The sequence below is a fragment of the Suricata suricatta genome, chromosome 13 (assembly GCF_006229205.1).
Source record: "Suricata suricatta isolate VVHF042 chromosome 13, meerkat_22Aug2017_6uvM2_HiC, whole genome shotgun sequence".
NCBI lineage: Eukaryota > Metazoa > Chordata > Mammalia > Carnivora > Herpestidae > Suricata > Suricata suricatta.
The window spans coordinates 79,201,601-79,217,912 of NC_043712.1; the positions used below are offsets into that span (position 1 = coordinate 79,201,601).

At 45.4% G+C, this 16,312-nt stretch overlaps 1 protein-coding gene across 3 annotated transcripts in view; it reads left to right on the plus strand.

The window, feature by feature from the left end:
• APBA1 (amyloid beta precursor protein binding family A member 1) overlaps positions 1-16,312 on the plus strand; it is a 202,089-nt gene continuing 185,777 nt past the window's right edge. For 2 of the 3 annotated variants that reach the window (XM_029920339.1, XM_029920341.1), the window contains exon 1: positions 1-50. The gene's annotated coding sequence lies outside the window, so the exon portion shown is untranslated. Of the gene's footprint in view, positions 51-609; positions 664-16,312 lie in introns of those variants that run through there. The other variant, XM_029920340.1, reaches the window with a different exon arrangement.

Below are 16,312 nucleotides of genomic sequence, written 5' to 3' on the forward strand. Positions count from 1 at the left end.
AGCGGCGGCGGCGGCGGCGGCGGCGGCGGGAGAAGATGGTGGCGCTGGAGGTAGGAGCGGCTGGAGCAGAGCTTTATTCCCAGGCTTGGCACCAGCGCTGTCATTAGCGCCGCCTGCTCCCGCGGGCCCGCGGACCCAGCTGTCAGGCAAGAAACCGCCGCCAGGGAGGGGTGGGTGAGTTGGGGGGGTGCCCGGCGCTGATGCTGCCCCCGACGGAGCCCCGGTCCTCGCCGAAGGGTGCCCCCGGGCGCGAGAGGGGCTGCCCGGAACAATAGTGCGGATGAGCGGGGACAGCCGGCGACATCCAGGGGCCATGCCTTTAGCCATCGAGCCAAAGAGACGGGGGAAGGGGGCGCTGAAGGCAGGGACGCCTGGTGTCCGGTGCGCGCTGAGATGCGGGCTTTGGGGGCAGCGGGCGTGCCCGATGGCAGTCAAGGCAGGAGTGTGTGTGTGTGTGTGTGTGTGTGTGTGTGTGTGTGTGTGTGTAAAAGGTGCAGCCAAGGGGATGGGGGCGGCGGACCGAAGGTGCTGGAGAATGACATTTCCAGGAATCCCCGCTAGGATCCCTCATCCCCCGGCCGCGACTCTCCCGGAGAAAGAGTGTGGTGATGGCCACGACGAGGGCAGGATGCACGCGGCGTGAGTGTGGAGAGAGGCGGCGGGGTAGGTGCGGATGTGTAAAATCCCATGCGTGTGAGTGTGTGTGTGTGTGTGTGTGTACTCGTGTGCTTGCATCCGCGCTCCCCCAACTGCGCTCCAAACCCAGAGAGCTGCTGGTGCCCTGACTTGCTGTCACCCGCTGACTGTGGGACAGTGTTTGTTATTTTGACCCTGCAATTCTGAGTACAGTCTGTGTCCTGCTCTTGTGGGGGGATGGCCGGCGTGCGGGGATTCTCACTTCCCCTTTCTCTGGTTCCTGGACAGGAGGATGTGGAAGTGTGCATGTGGGCTTAGGGCGCATGGCCGGCAGGGAAATGGGATCATGGTACCCGGTCTGGGCTTGCTAGCCTTCCGGGGTTAGGAAGGGAGCTTCTCTCTGGTGACACTTCTCTCCCTCGGCCCCTGTTCTTTAAGGGTCTCCGATGCCCTGAGTCTGCAGTTTCTATTGTTTATCTCTTGTCTGACCTGAAGGAGAAGGGTCTTTAATGGCCACATTCATCTCTGTGTCCCCACAACTTTGAATGTCAACTAGACCTTCTTTCACATTTCGACACTGGAAACCTTAAGACTGAAGAGGGGTGATCTTTATGTGGGTTCTTGTAGAATGAACTCCGGAGGTGTGTGGAGAAAGACGGGGTCAGGGGGGTGTTTGTAAAGAAGAAAACGATGGTACTGAGATGTGTTTGCTCCCCCGTGGTCAGCATCACCCGGGCAGGGCGTTTTCCTAAGGAAAGGGATACTTTATTTCTGCAGCTGGTGCCATCCACTCGCCCAGCTTTCACAATGGCTAGGTGGTGCCACATGTCATTCACGAACTGAAACCTCCCAAGACCCATGACAGCGGGGTCCTGGGTTGGTGAGGTCTGCCTTCCTAGCCAACGTAGCCTGCTAATAGAGAATTTGAAAAATGTCTGGCTGGCAATAAGTCACCCAGCGCGGGCCAGGACACAGAATTGCATCCAGAGTGTATAGCTGTTTAATTGTCTCTGCGTGATAAAGATAGGCTTGTGTGGGCTTGGGCAGAGATAGGCAGATAGCGTATTCCTATGTGTGTCCACTGCAGTTCGACTCCCCAGTGCCTGTATATCTCCTGCGTTATTTGTAGGAATTAATGCACCTCTACACTTCATATCCTGAGACTTCTTTATTAAAATGTTGTGTGACTAGATTAGCCTGCTTAGAACATATTTAAATCACAACGCCTTACGTTCTACTGCATTGCTGTCAGAATCCAAACTGGCTGCCCTGGTCCTCTTTGAAAAGCCTGTAGCAGACATAGCTATACAAGTAAATAGATAACACGTTGGCATCAGAGCGGTCTTTCTCTTTTTCCTTTTTTTTTTTTTAATTTGTTTTGGCAAAGGTTGCATGATATTGTTACATCAAAAAATAATAAAACTAGTGCTGTGCACATATGTTTTTTTCTTCCTGTTTATCTTCTCTTAATTACCGATGATATACAGACCAGGTGCTCTTGAAGCTGTGGACATTAAATTGCCCCGTGTCCTTCAGTCAAGCCTTCTAAAATTTTAATGTGAGGTTGTTGGATCGCCTCCAAGATTTAAGGATAGATTTATGAAACTGAATTTTGAATCTTAGTTCTTTACTCCCTACTGGTTCTGCCAATGTCTTTCTGAGAAAGGTACTTATGGAATTTAAAAGGCGTTCGAAGAGGCTCTGTGCGGTTTTTTTTTTAAGTTGTCTTTATATTTGCAAGTAAAATCCAGGGATGGAACTGTCTTACAAGAAAGTTTAAGAATATTAGAAATTGACAAGGTAAATACATTGTTTAGAAGAAGAAGAATTATGCTACAACACAATTGATGACTCAGGGATTAGTGATTTCCTTTCTAATATAAATGTGATAATTTAAAAAAAATACAGTGGCTGGCTTTTCCAAAGACTGGACTGGTAAGGTTAATGATACAGCTTGAAGCCTATAATTCAGGCTGGTAAACAGCCTTACCTTGTGCTGCAGCCCCCAGCAGGTCATTTGTTTTGCATGGATGCATTTTCTTCACTTAAAGTGCCATTAATGCTTTTCTTTTCCATTATTGGGTCTCTTAAAGAAGTTAGCTTTTCAGAAAACTTAGAAGTAAAAGACATTTGGAAATTGGCCTGTGGGGCCAAAAGAAATGAACTATGGTCTCTGGGGAGATGGGACTTGCGTCCTACCAGGAAAAAGTAATTGTTACTAACATAGAGAGAATTTCAAGGACTGGAGGCCAAAGTTAACCCTTTGGGTTGCAGTCATTAACTTACAAATATTTCTTAAGTGCCTACTTTATCTCAGGCTGTTTGTACCTTTGAATAGAGTTTGGGGGATGTGCAGTGTGCCAGAGATGTGACAGAGATGTGACAAGCAGGGACGTTTAGATCCTACCCAGAGGAAATGCATGGCCTGGAAGGAGAGACAGGCCATACACGAAACTGACTGCTATAAAAATGGGGCAAAAATGAGGCACCTGGGTGGCTCAGTCAGTTAAGTGTCTGACTCTTGGTTTCAGCTCAGGTCCTGATCTCACAGTTTCGTGAGTTCGAGCCCCATGTCAGGCTTTGTACTGGCAGCAACGGAGCCTGCTTGGGATTTTTTTTCTCTCCTTCTCTCTCGGCCCCTCTGCTACTTGCGCTGTCTCTGTCTCTCTCAAAATCAATAAACACAAACTTTTTTAAAAAATGGGCAAAATGGCTCCATTACCCAGATGCTGTATTCCTCCAGTGCTGTGGGTATTCACAAGGTGTAACAATGACATCCAGGGGAAGAATTTGTGAATGTTACACGGAAGAGATAGCATTTGAGCTGAGCTTTATACAGGCGGCGTCTGGGGTGGCAGAGAGGGAAGGGCATGCGTGAGGAGGTGTGAGCAGCAAAGATTTGGCGATGGAAAGGTGTGTGTTTGCCCAAAGAATCGTGTGCTTTGGCTGAAGTGCAGGGAATGCCAAGGGACATAATGAGAGAGAAGGTGAGAAAGAGAGGCTCTTAAGGTTGTGGAGCAGCTTGTGTGGATTTCTGTAAGAACCAGGGAGCCATGGGAGGTCTCTGAGGAAGAGGGCTGACAAGGTCAGAACTGTGCTTTAGGGCGACAACCGTGTAGCATTGTGTTGGACAAAATGCAGTGAGAAAAGACTGGTTGTAGGGAAACTAGTAGAGTCTATTGTCATATTAGGGGTCAGAGGAATTGAGGTAATGGGAAGAAGAGAAGAGAAGGACTCCAGACGGGTGTGGGAATAATCTAAATGCTGAGAACGGAAGTTAAAAGTCATTACGAGGCTCAGCGGAGACAGTGATGGGGCTGTTGTCAGAGAGGAGGTTCAGAGGAGGATGAGGAAGAGGAGAAAAAAGAGCTTTCATTTTGGCCATGACGGATTTGTCCAAATGAAGGGACTAGAATACAAGTGTCGGTTTTTCAGAGAGAAGTCAGAGCTACAAAAAGATTTGTGAGTCCTGTGACTTAGGAGTGATTTTGATGTCTCAGGAATGGCCAGGGAAGAAAATGGAGCAAAACAAAGCCAACAGTAAGGGTAGGATCCTCAGGGGATGTCTCTCTGTTGGAGGGGAAAAGAGAAAGAAGAGGATGGGAGCAATATTAAACCAGGGCAGCTGGAGCAAAATGGCGGAAGGCGCAGGTGCAACGGAAGCTGGGAAAGGTGAGGAAGGCACCACGGTTCCTACATCATTCATACAGCGTCCCCCATGGGGCCGAGGGCACAACAAAGCAAAAGCCATTGGATTTGACTCTTGGCCTTGCTCGATTATCTTGGAGGCATGTGGAAGTGGGGGGTAGAGTGGGGGTGTGGTGCATATGGAATGCAGTGAAGACAGACTTACTTTCAAATAAATTGGGTGGAGAAGGGGAAGGAGAGTTTGATGCATCAGAGAAATGACATATTATAGAGAAAGTAATGTGTTAAACGTAAGAAGGCTTGGACCTGCCTTATCATCAGAGAAAAAGAATCCACAGGAAAGAAGAGGGATTGACAATGTAAGAGCGAGTCTAAACTGATGGAATGGAATCTTCAGGAAGGTGGAAGGATACTGGAGGAAGGCAGAGGAAAGGCTCTTGAGACAGAAACATGGGAGTTTTGAGGTGAAAAGAGAATAATTTGGCTGCCATCTTCTAAATAAAGCCAGAGGTGGGCAGTTTGAGACCATGGGCAGAAAGACAGCTTGGAATATACCGTGTGGAAATGTAGCAAAGAGTCAGTTAGGGGTGAGTAAAAGATTCCCCCCCAACTATGAGGACCTTTGTGTTTGGGGAGTGTGAATTTATAGTGGAGCCAACTAGCCCCACGTAAGCAGAGTTGAACAACTATTTAGGTGATTTTTATAATCGTGAGCATTTAATGTTGTTAAGTACAGTGGTTCCTTTACCTAAAACTCAATGAAGAGCGAAAAATGTTTACCTTTAAAATTACCTGATTAAAAAAAAATACTCCACCTGAAGTATTTCCTGGGACTATTTTCTCTGAGGGATTGCTGCCTTAAATCAATAAGACATACAGTAAAAGAATGGGGAAAAAAACGCAAGCATTTTCAAAAAGATGGGCTTTCTCTATCTGTAGCAGCAGGATATGGCTTTACTAGAGAGCATGAAGTCAATTTTTCAAAAGAAAAATCAAATATAGCACCTCACTCAATACCATACTCCTCATAAGCACTCAATAAATATTTGTCACATGAATACATGAATAAATTTATTTTTTTAGTAAGCTAGAGATAGTGTCTAAGATCTAAAATATCGGGATTTTTTTCTGATTTATACCATGGACATTGAATGAGTTACATTCCACAGCCCACACAAGTTTACGATAGAATTAAAGCAGTTTTATTTATTCATACCTGCTACATATGTTGAAGCTTTATAAAAATATTTTTTTCACAAAATAATTGTGTATCCTTTAGGCTTTTGAGTTATGGGGTCGTTGTGATTCTGGACAAGTTTATAGCATTTCTTTTGTGGGTGAGTGATGATTTTGGGGTTTCAGGGAAACGTGGCTACAATGGCTGACTTTTCATGGGAGGAGATTAAAAAGTAAATAAGCTAATATATAATATGTCAGGGGGATAAGTGCCATAAAGAATAAGGTAGAAAAGACAATAGAGCGTGACAATGTAGGGGGTGCTGTTATTTTATTAAGGTGTTCAGGGAAGGCTCTGAGCAGAGAGTTTAATGAGGTTAAAGGAATGAGCCTTACAGATATTAGGGGGAAGGGCCTTGTAAGCAGAGATCATATCAAGAGCTGAAAACCTGAGGTGGACATGCGCTTGGTATGACCAAGGAACAGCAGGAGGCCTCCCGGCTTTCCTTGCTTCACCAGACCGTGTCATAGCATACCTAATAGATGGAGCGGTCAGTCGGGGATCCTTAAGGGACTTGTAAGGACAACGTGATGCTTTGCCTTTCAATATTCAGTCATACCCATAAGGCTGTATTAGCAGGTACCATGATCGGGCTGCCCTGTGGGTGAGTCCGAGCTGGGCTCATCAAAAGATGGGTGTCCTCGAGCAAACATTTAAGCTGGAAAACTGGAAAACTGGCTCCGTCTGGGGAGAGCTAAGCATCTAGTCAGCTCCAGGTTGTCCCTCTCCTGAAACTGCCTCGTGGCTCTTCCACAGTCCGAATCCTCTTCAGTTTTAGGGCGGCTTTTCTTCCTTCCTATTTCACATCTGGTTCTCAAGTCCTGGAGGCTGGAACCGTGTTTTGTCCATCGGGGCGTACCCTCCGGCCCCCAGAAACACTCTGTGCATAAGAGAGGGGGCATCAAGTGCTTAGGGAAAGGAATGGATGAGGCGTTTCCAAAGATGCGAGTAATCTGGGTGGAAAGAATAAGGGCAAAGCTCTTCGACCTGGACTCTTGCAGACAGCTGGTTTAGAGGACACAGAATCGCCGTATGAGGCTGAAGTAGCCCTATGCATGCAAGGCCTGAGACGGGCTTGGGTGCAGGGGGCTTTGGGGGGAGGTGAGCCCAGGAAGCATGAGTGAGAGAGTGGAGAAAATGAGACAGGGACGGAAGGAAAGCCAGTAAGAGGTGGGCTGATGAGCAGATTACCACTGCGGGCAGTGGGGGCTCGTTTCTGCTGGGATGGCGGGGAGTGGACTTTATGGTCATCCAGCAAGTGGTGGAGAAACTGGGATGTTCGCACCCCATTTGATACTCGTCATGCTCCCCCCAGCACTTGTGGGGTGCCAGTGCTGGCCTGAGCAAGCTCGGGAGACCCCGGCGAAAGCCCCGGGGCAGGTAAGCAGAAGGCAGAGTGGGCCGGGGGTAGGGATTTGTCAGTGTCTGTGGGAAGTGTCCATCAGAGCCAAGGCTGAAGAGATGTGAGGCAGGACGTGGACAGAGAGAGCGTGAAGAGCTTTGTAACAGGTAAGAATCAGTCTGATAGCACTTACTGGGATTTTGATTTAGGGATTTTAATGTATTGTGATAACTACCTGCAGCCTAGTTCACTCATGTGTGGACCGTGAGGAGCCTCGATTATGTGGGATGCAGATTACCATATTTGCCCCTGAATAACGTACCCATATATGCCCCTGGATGGTAAGGTGGTCCCCAATTTTCCCATGAGATGGTTTTTAAAAAGGCTTTACATCAACTTGAGAAAGGCACATTTTAGGCATACAGATAAAGGGTGAAATGCCTACTTGTATTCAATATATTAATTTACTTGCATATAGTTAAAATCATACTGTACAAAATTAGTAATTTAGAAACCATGACCTCCTTCCACTCTCACACTGTATGAAATCATTTATTCCACTGTTTCACATGGTCCTTTGACTTCAGAGTCCTTTTCATCATTAGGCAAGGTTTGGCGTGTTAATTTCTGTCTACCTTGTTTGAAATAGTAGTTTTTTTTTTTAATGTTTATTTATCTTGAAAGAGAGAGAGAGAGAGAGAGAGAGAGACAGAGACAGAGTGTGAGCAGGGTAGGGGCAGAGAGAGAGAGACACAAAATCCGAAGCAAACTGCAGGCTCCAAGCTGTCAGCACAGAGCCCTATGGGGCTCAAACTCAGGAACCATGAGATCATGACCTGAGCCAAAGTCGGATGCTCAACGGACAAAGCCACCCAGGTGCCCCAGAATATAGTACTTCTTAAATGCTTGTGTGATGCCCCCCACTACAAACTTGATCCCATTTTCATAAGAACCGTTGTTCCTGTAGGTGTATATTCACCATCTCACAACCCAGCACCTCTGAAGTATTTGGAGAAGGCAGCTGTGAAGGAATATTTGCTTAAATTAGTATTTAATCCGTGACCTCCTTCATGCACCTGTGCCTGTATTCATTCATTTTCATCCATCCCTTTTCAATCATGTGACTCCGTACACATCTCTATGTAAGATCGACAGCAATCATTTCAGGCTCTCTTCCCCAGATAGTTCTCAAGTAACCTGCCTGCGCCTCCTTTTCATGAAATCTTCAGGCTTACCTGGAAAAATGTTTTTGACATGGTTTCTCCCTTTAAAATCAGCTGCCATCACATCTAGCGTTAATGAATTGTTTGATTTCAGCTCTTGTTATCTTGGAGATAATGGGCTCTTTGCTTTGGGGTGTTCAGAAGAGAGTAACTGAGAGAATGCCTCATAACATGGGAGCTTTCTATGTAATCAAAGTAAATCTTTTTCCAAATTCTGATTTTTGGGTGGTGGTAATACCATTTCTGTCCACTAAGTTTCCTCTTCAGCCCCCCTCCTCCTCTGCTCCCTGGTGAATCAACTCGTGTGAAAAATACAGTCCTTGTTTATTTCATAACAGAGTTGGTTAGTTATCATTCTGAATAACATAATCATTCACGTTTCTGATTTCTAATATGTCCTGTACCTTGAGATCAATTCTGTATTCATTATCAGGAACACCTTATTTTAAAGACTGGGTATACTTGACAAGTTCTGCGTACATTTTTTTTCTCCTGTCAATTGTAGGATGTTTTAAATGCAAAGGAAGAGTTTGGCATTGAAAACAATCCCACTCATCAGGAATAATTAGCCCTCAACCTGGCTGTTCAATGAATTGGGATTCTTATACCGGACTTTCCTGAAGTGGTCACACTCTGCTTCGGTGACTTTAAAATGTTTTGGACTGTGATCCCTAGCGAGAATGTAATTTACACCATAGCCTGGCGATATTAGATGACTGAATGTAAACACACGTGTACACACACACACACACACACACACACATCACTGAAACACAGACGTTTCACTCAACAATACTTGTCCTTTATTATGTATAATACACTGGTATTTTTTGTTTTGTTCTGTGTTATTCCATATGGTTGGCAACCCAATAAAATGATTTTAGCACTAATGGGTTCTGACATGCAGTTCAGAAAACACTATTCAGTTGTATTACATCCATCAAAACGAGTGCTTGTTTTTTCTTATGGTGTGAAATGATTTCATGTCAGAAGATTGAGGGTTTGTTTCAGATCATTAGCATATCTGATATTGGGTGGCATGCATGAACAACGGTATCACAGTAGTCCAAAGAGGAAACTTTATTTTTCAGTAAATGTTTTATTTCCAAAAGTAGAAATTATTAGTGTGGAAAGTGGAGAACGGAACCAGATGAATGGATCAGTTCTTAAATCTCGTGGCTTTCCTGGGCTGTGCAAACCACGCCTAGGCGCTGGGCCCTGACCTCACGGTTGGACTGATTACTCACTGGCCTGCCTAATCTCCCCTTACAATTCCTTCCTCCCCTTCAGCCTTCCTGCCTCTTTCCCAAGCTGCAGCCCCCAAGCCCCGGGAGTTCAATTACTTAATTTTCAATTCCAACCTAATATATTTCTTCCCTGATGTGAAAATAGTTTTTACACCCAATTCTCTTTCCAAATAACTTGAAAGTACAAGAATTTTTTTTTCCCTTTGAGCTAATAACCCAGGGGAATTTTGTCCTAAAGGAGCTTGAATTTCTTCCACAGAAGTAGGGAGTATGAATGTCTAACCTGATCTTTTAGGTTCAGGTATGAATACATTCTCTATGGCTCTCTAGTTATCTAATATAAGTACATATCAGCACTGTTTTTTTAATGTGTGTGTGTGTGTGTGTGTGTGTGTGTGTGTGAGAGAGAGAGAGAGAATGAGAATCTGAATCAGGCTCCAGCCTCTGAGCTGTCAGCACAGAGCCCGATACAGGGCTTGAACTCAGGAACCATGAGATCATGACCTGAGCTGAAGTCAGACAATTAACAGACTGAGCCACCCAGGCGCCCCTTTCAATCCCTGTTTTAAATGCTCAGAGCTCAGTGAATGAAACAAGGTAACATCACAAATGCAAAGGCGTTGTGCTGAGTAGTATACACAGTTAATGCATTTGCTTCTCCTCATGATCTCATTTACTCTTTAAAACCTCATCAGGAAGGGATTCATGCAGCAGACAGGGCTCTGAGGCTCCCAGAGGCTCTCTCCGTGACTACAAGACCAGACAAGGGCACTCATCTCAGGTCCAGGGACAGACACCGTCTGGGGTTGCTTTTGCACTACAACAATGTGTAAACCAATGAACGTGGCTGTGTTTCAATAAAACTTTATTCATAGAGATTTAAATTTGAATTTTATAACTCTTTAACATGTCACAAAAGTTTGATTCCTTTCTTGATTTCCCCCCCCCCCCCAACCATCTAAAAATGTAAAACCATTCCCAACTCCTAGGCCGGGCAGAAACAGGCAGCGGGCTTGTCCCCTGGAATTTAGTTTGCTGACGACTGGGGTCAGACGGCTCCTGGTGCCCATCTCCTTTGTCCTGGGACCCGGAGGTAGCCCCTCACCACCACTCACCCAGCCGGCCTTTCTTCTTTATGACGCCTTTGTCCCACACGGATGGGTGTGTGTGTGTGTGTGTGGTCTCTCCAGTCTTAGCACCATAGGATGGAAAGGCTCAGACATTTTCATATGGTGCTGCCATTGACCAGCTGCCAAAATTGAACAAGTCTCTAGATTGGGCCAAGCCTCAGTTTCCCCAGCTGTACAAGGGAGGACAATGAAACCTGCCATTCCTGTCCCTTCCTCCACAGAGCAGCTAGGAGGGTCAGATGTCACTTCCTTTTTAATAACCTTGGGCAGAAGTGAGGTCTCCCTCCTCTAACCAAGGGGTTGGCAAACATTTTCAGTGTAGGGCCAGACAGTAAATAGGTCCTGCGGGCCATATGGGTCTTTGTCACAGTTGTAGTGCAAAAGCAGCTATAGGCAATATGTAAACCAACGAGCATGGCTGTGTTCCAATAAAACTTTATTCATGTTTGCTGAAATTTGAATTTTGTATCACTTTCACATTTCACAAAATTTTGATTCCTTTCTTCATTTTTTTTTCAACCTTCTAAAAATGTAAACGCCTCTCCCATCTCCCAGGCAGTACAAAAGCAGGCAGCGGGCCAGATTTACCCCATGGAACTCAGCGCTCTGACTCCTGACATAAGTGCTCACAACACGTTGTTCCGCTGGTCAGCAAGCAGCCACATTTCCCTTTGGACTACAGCAGTTCATGCCCACCTTATTCCATCTCTCTCCTGTCCTTCCAGAATGTACATCTGCCCACCTACATTTTTTTTCGCCTCCTTTAGCACTGGGAAGGATAATAGCATATGGACAGCATGCACATACGTACACATATAGAGTGTGTTCGGAGTACATGTTTGTTGAATCTGTGGGGATGAGAAAATCTGTTCCTTTCCTGTGTATCTTATTTTCCCATCTTTTTAGAGAAATCCCACCTATTCTCTAGCAAACTTTGGGGAATTAGTCAACTTTTGTAATTAAATTTAAGGGCTCTGAACTTCATGCCTTGAAGTCCCCCCCCTTCACCCCCACTATTAACCATAAAAGGAAAAGAATGTCAGGGGAGAAAGAAGGGAAAAACAATCAGTCAATACAAAATCAGCTTTTCAGCATCAAAAAGGCTTACTGGAGAATAACTGGAATGGCCAAACATTTAGCTTTAGTCCCTGGGGCTTTCTATCACCCCTGGAGCTCTGGAGGCTGAAGGCTTCTGTGCCTCGGCTGCCAGGAGCCCTGTCCTTTGCTGCATTTTCTCAAAAATTTAACTGGGGGAGGGACGGGACAGAACTCTGTGCATTTGGCTATAAACAAAGAGGACGTGGTAGAATGTACTTGATCTTTTCATCTGTATTTCCCCGACATGCGTCAAGGAATCATGCACAGCTCTGAACAGCAAAGCCTTGAACACAGCTCCTATTTTATTTTTTTTAATATTTATTTATTTTTTGAGGAAGAGAGAGAGTGCGAGTGGGGGAGGGGCAGAGAGAGAGGGAGACACAGAATCTGAAGCAGGCTCCAGGCTCTGAACTGTCAGCACAGAGCCTGATGTGGGGCTCGAACCCATGAACCGTGAGATCATGACCTGAACTGAAGTCAGATGCTCAACCAACTGAACCACCCAGGTGCCCCCCATTTTATTTCTTGATAAGTATAGGGCTGAGAGTAGAATGATTAGGAAATGTATACATTAAAATTTTTCCTCTCAAAATAATGTGGACAGAAACTGGTTGGTGGAATTAGAACAGCATGTATGCGTGTGCTAGTTTTCCAGATACTCTGTGATGAGTTGTTGCTCTATGTCCTATCATGAAGAAGCTCTGTATGTTTGTGTGTGTTAAAGGCATAGGAAGAAAGGAACAGGCTAGATAACTGGAACCAAAATTATTAATAGAATGTGCCCTTTAGTAAAATTCATTAAGGAAAGGAGTAGTTGGGTCAGCTTTCAAATAAGCACTATTTAGTGTGCCCAAATATGTCAATTTCCTGTAACCTGGGAAAAACATCCATAGCTGGTGTGAAATAAATCATAATGTGTGCTTTCGGCTTGGTGCCGATGGTTACTGCTCTGGTAGATGCTGTGTAGCCTGAAAGACAGAACGTAAGCTGGTGTTAGAACTGCACCTTGCCAGAAGTCGTGTGAGGTATTTGAAGCCTGTTTGGGGAAGAATATAGGCTGAGGGGCTCAGGACTCCATTCCCTACTACGTGGGAGCTGTTGCAGGTGAGATGCTACACACTACTTATTGGCGGTACCAAGACCTTTTTCAAAATGACCCTTGGTGGAGGCAGAGGGGGTTGGGAGCAGCAAGGCGGTGGGGAATTGCCCATCTGTCTGCAGTTTCTTGAGTAGAATGAGGCTCCCCTTGAAGTCAAGAGACTCTGCTCATAAAGGCAGAGGATGGATTACAGTTTGGTTCATTACGTTACCTGCACAGTGAATCTTACCTTCTCTTCTTTCTAAGTGTGATTCCTCCCTGTCTTATCCACCCCACCCCCCTACTTTCTTTCTTCCGTTTGGGCAATTACAGTGGACTTGTATACAAATGGACGGCTCCCTCCTATGCGGGAGGTTTCCAGCAAACGTCTGGTCATCACTGATTGTCCATCCACATGCAGGCTGTGACACGGAAGCTGGCCAACGGTCTGCATTAGTCGGTAGGGTTTGTGGAGGTCTTAGGTTGGGCTTCCTGGAGCAGATGCTGAGAAGAGGGAATCTCCAAATGCCAGCAGGCAGCTTCTGGTCACATGTGTGTGGCATGGAGCAGAGGTCTGGGATCTGTCTGTTCCAGTGACTCTCCTGTTTCCAGAGTCTTCTCCACCTCCATGTTTTGCTAGGATACTACAGTCCAGTCAATACCAAAGAAATACGTTGAAATCTCTTGTTAATGGATCGTCTCGCTTTCATTCTCTTTGTGGATTTACACCTCATCTGTGCGTTTGTACTTAGTTAAGTGGGGTCCCGAGAGGAAAAGAATAAAAACATATGTGGTCAAGCTGCCACCTTTAACCAGAAGCCGCTCAAAACAAAAGCTAAAGCGGGATCTTTGAATGAAGTGAGGGCACACACGCACACTTAAACATTTACATAACTGCAACTTCTTGGAAATAGGCTAATCGTTAGGAATTAGCCAATCTGAGTATTGTCTAGCAAAGTGGTATATTAGCTAAAAGCAGTAGTTACAGTCTATTATAACCATTAGCAGGATAATGGTAGCCCGTGGTTTTTGTTGATGTCTTTGGGCTCAGTTTGGGGATGGCTGTCTTCCACAACATTTTTTGGATAGTGACCTCGACACAGATCAGTAAGCTGCTGATACCAGCACGAACCGTGGTTTCCATGTTACCACGTCAGAGCTAATCCTGGCAATTTAGTAGTCTATGACTTTGGCAGTCTCCGGAAACACCATCTTGTTGTTCAGGGAATCTTGAGTTAAAGCAACTGTGCTGTGTGTGTGGCAGATTTACCGACAGGTGAGGCTCAGTACCGTGTGGAGACAGCAGCCGCGTCTCCAGCGCATCCTCTCCACCTGACACACTTGTCTTTTCTTCCTTCGTGGAAGAAAGTCTCGGGCAGGTCCCTTAGGTTTCCCAATTACTCTTTTTTTTTTAGTTTATTTTTTAATGTTTTTTTATTTATTTTTGAGAGACAGAGAGAGAGTGTGTGAGCAGGGGAGGGGCAGAGAGAGAGGGAGACACAGAATGTGAAGCAGGCTCTAGGCTCTGAGCTGTCAGCACAGAGCCCGACACGGGGCTCGAACCCATGAACCATGAGATCACGACCTGAGCCAAAGCCAGACGCTTAACTGACTGAGCCACCCAGGCACCTGGAGGTCTCCCAAGTACTCTTAAGTGGTGAAAAGTTGAATCCAGTCTATTAATCACATGATAATTAAATATGCCTGTGTAATAATTAAAATGCCAAACTCCTACCTAATTTTTAATTTTTTAAAGTTGCAGTATTACCTGAACAGAAGTGAAGAACAGAAATCTCAAGCGTAAGATGTTTGGTTTTCACATATTTGAAAAGCCATGTAACTAGATCAAGACGCAGAACACTTCCTGCCCCTCCTGCCTTCGGCCCCCACCCCTGGCCTCCCTCACACCCCTCCCTGGTCAGTATCAACCAGCACCTCAAGGTAGCCACTCTTCTGCCCTCCAGCACCATAAAGCAACTTTGCTTCTTTTTAACTTCACATGATGAAATCATACAGTATGTAACTTTTGTATCTGACCTCTGTGCTCAATGGTAGAGATTTAGCCATGTTGCTGTATGCATCTGTGTTTCATTCGTTTTTGTTGCTCATGGGTAACAAATCATGTGAATATACAAAGTGGACACATCCATTCTTCCCTTGAAGAGCTGTTGGGTGGTTTCTCTGGCAACATGCGTGTGCACTTACTTTGCACACATGCACTCATTTCTGTAGGCGTCTCGTTGCTGAGTCAGGATAGGTGCGTCTTTGGGTTTTGGAGATATTGTCCATTTTCCGCAGCAGTCTTACCAGTGTCTTCTCCCGGCTGGTCCTCATGCTTGTCAGCTCCAGTATCCTACCATTGGTTTGGGGCTCTAGCCATTCTGGGAAGTGTGCAGTCATGTTACACGCGTAGTTTTAAACTTCACGTCCTCCAGCTCGGGCGGGCTGCTTCTGCGGAGCCCAGGTTGTGACCACAGGAAACACACACCCTGTTCTACTTGCAGAAGTGCCTTTTGCTCTAAACACAATCCCTTCTATCTTTGCCCTGCTAGCTCTGACTAGCTTTAGATTGCTCACAGCAAGAGTCAGACCCTGACACCGGAGGGCCAATGCCAGGCTCCTGGAGTTTCTCTCGAAGCCTCTGCTGAGTGTATTTGTCAGCTAGGGCTGCCTTAACTAAATACCACACACAGAGTGGCTTAACCAGCAGAGATTTATTCTCTCACAGTTCTGGAGGCTGGACGTCCACAACTAAGGTGTCAGAAGGTTTGGTTTTTCTTCTGAGACCCCTCTCCCAGACTTGCAGACATCCATCTTCTGGCTGTGTTCTCACATGGTCTTTTCTTGTCCAGGCACATTTTGAGGTCTCTTCCTATTCTTACAAGAACATCAGTCGTGCTGGATTAGAGCCCCACTTCATTTAGCCTTAATTGTTTCTTTAAAGACCCTGCCTCTAAATATAGTTATATTGAGGATTAGGGTTTCAACCTTTGAATTTGATGGGAGGGGGGATGGGGTACAGTTCAGTCTCTTGGTTTAGTGTATATGTGGGAGAACACTGCCAGTTCTCCAGCAACACTCAAAGTACGAAGGGACAGCCAATTTTGTTAAATCCAAGTACAATCGGGGGCGCCTTAGGTGTCTGGCTTCAGCTCAGGTCATGATCCCACGATCCTTGAGTTTGAGCCCCACATCAGGGTCTGTGCTGACAGCTCAGAGCTTTGAGCCTGCTTCAGATTCTGTGTCTTCCTCTCTCTCTGACCCTCCCCTACTCACATTCTGTCTCACTCTCACAAAAATAAACATTAAAAAAAATTTTTAAGTACAATTAGTCATGATTTAAAGTATTAGTTGGGAAGATTTTTCTTTAACAATACAAGTGAAACACATGCAATAAAAAGCATAAAATACCCACACTCTGAGCATACGGCTTGATGAAGTTCACATATGTATGAAGCACCACCCAGATCAGGAAATAGAACAGAGACAGCACCCCTTAGATTTCATGTTACTCCTTCCCAGTCTCTACCTGTCCAGGGGGAGCCACTGTTAGGGCTTCTATCATCGTTTATCAGGTTTGATGATTCTTGAGCTTCATAAAAGAAATATATACGTACTTTTAAAATTCAGATTCTTTTACGTGGCATAGTGTCTGTGAGATATATCCATGTTA